The 2,500-nt window shown below is 52.4% G+C and overlaps 1 pseudogene; it reads left to right on the top strand.

Annotated features, from left to right (window-relative positions):
- The window catches only part of LOC135529218 (fibroblast growth factor receptor substrate 2-like), a 75,329-nt pseudogene that overhangs the window by 67,863 nt on the left and 4,966 nt on the right, over positions 1-2,500 (top strand).

Raw genomic sequence — 2,500 nt, 5'->3', positions numbered from 1 at the left:
TACCTGACCCAGTACCTGTAGGGTACATCTGACCCAGTACCTGTAGGGTACAGCTGACCCAGTACCTGTAGGGCATATCTGACCCAGTACCTGTAGGGTATAGCTGACCCAGTACCTGTAGGGTATAGCTGACCCAGTACCTGTAGGGTATAACTGACCCAGTACCTGTAGGGTATAGCTGACCCAGTACCTGACCCAGTATGATGTGATGTGTCTCTGTAAGGTGGTGAGCGGTGGGGTCTCACTGTGTGAGAGTCAGAGTGTAACTGTGTCTCTCCCTGCAGGTATCTTTGCCTTCAAGTGTGTGAGGGCAGAGGAGATGTTCAACGTGCTGCAGGACATCATGCACAACAACAGCATCAGTGTAGTGGAGGAGCAGGTGGTGGAGCTCAACCCTATAGAGACTACTGAGATGTCCCGCAAACCACACACTGCTGCTGCTGGTAAGACCTGACACACACACACACTGCTGGTTAGACCTGACACACACACACACTGCTGGTTAGACCTGATGCACACACACACTGCTGGTTAGACCTGACACACACACACACACACTGCTGGTTAGACCTGACACACACACACACTGCTGCTGGTTAGACCTGACACACACACACTGCTGGTTAGACCTGACAAACACACACACACACACACACTACTGGTTAGACCTGACACACACACACTGCTAGTAAGACCTGACACACACTGCTGCTGGTTAGACCTGACACACACACACACACTGCTGCTGGTTAGACCTGACGCACACACACACACTGCTGCTGGTTAGACCTGACACACACACACACTGCTGCTGGTTAGACCTGACACACACACACACTGCTGGTTAGACCTGACAAACACACACACACACACACACTACTGGTTAGACCTGACACACACACTGCTAGTAAGACCTGACACACACTGCTGCTGGTTAGACCTGACACACACACACACACTGCTGCTGGTTAGACCTGACGCACACACACACACTGCTGCTGGTTAGACCTGACGCACACACACACACTGCTGCTGGTTAGACCTGACACACACACACACACTGCTGCTGGTTAGACCTGACGCACACACACACACTGCTGCTGGTTAGACCTGACGCACACACACACACTGCTGCTGGTTAGACTTGACACACACTGCTGCTGTTTAGACCTGACACACACACACACACTGCTGCTGGTTAGACCTGACGCACACACACACACTGCTGCTGGTTAGACCTGACGCACACACACACACTGCTGCTGGTTAGACCTGACGCACACACACACACTGCTGCTGGTTAGACCAGACACACACACACACTGCTGCTGGTTAGACCTGACACACACACACACACACTGCTGCTGGTTAGACCTGACGCACACACACACACTGCTGCTGGTTAGACCAGACACACACACACACTGCTGCTGGTTAGACCTGACGCACACACACACACTGCTGCTGGTTAGACCTGACACACACACTGCTGGTTAGACCAGACACACACACACTGCTGGTTAGACCTGACACACACACACACTGCTGGTTAGACCTGACACACACACTGCTGCTGGTTAGACCTGACACACACACACTGCTGGTTAGACCTGACACACACACACTGCTGGTTAGACCTGACACACACACACTGCTGGTTAGACCTGACACACACACACTGCTGGTTAGACCTGACACACACACACTGCTGGTTAGACCTGACACACACACTGCTGCTGGTTAGACCTGACACACACACTGCTGCTGGTTAGACCTGACACACACTGCTGCTGGTTAGACCTGACACACACACTGCTGCTGGTTAGACCTGACACACACACTACTGGTTAGACCTGACACACACACTGCTGCTGGTTAGACCTGACACACACACACACTGCTGCTGGTTAGACCTGACACACACACACTGCTGGTTAGACCTGACACACACACACTGCTGGTTAGACCTGACACACACACACTGCTGGTTAGACCTGACACACACACACACACACTGCTGCTGGTTAGACCTGACACACACACACACTGCTGGTTAGACCTGACACCACACACACACACTACTGGTTAGACCTGACACACACACACACTGCTGGTTAGACCTGACACACACACTGCTGGTTAGACCACACACACACTGCTGGTTAGACCTGACACACACACACACTGCTGGTTAGACCTGACACACACACACTGCTGGTTAGACCTGACACACACACACACACTGCTGGTTAGACCTGACACACACACACTGCTGGTTAGACCTGACACACACACACTGCTGGTTAGACCTGACACACACACACTGCTGGTTAGACCTGACACACACACACTGCTGGTTAGACCTGACACACACACACTGCTGGTTAGACCTGACACACACACACACACTGCTGCTGGTTAGACCTGACACACACACACACTGCTGGTTAGACCTGACACCCACACACACACTACTGGTTAGACCTGACACACACACACA

Source organism: Oncorhynchus masou, unplaced genomic scaffold (genome assembly GCF_036934945.1).
Source record: "Oncorhynchus masou masou isolate Uvic2021 unplaced genomic scaffold, UVic_Omas_1.1 unplaced_scaffold_1121, whole genome shotgun sequence".
Lineage (NCBI taxonomy): Eukaryota > Metazoa > Chordata > Actinopteri > Salmoniformes > Salmonidae > Oncorhynchus > Oncorhynchus masou.
Note: the sequence above shows the minus strand (reverse complement) of the source record. Positions and strands in the feature narration are given on the sequence as shown.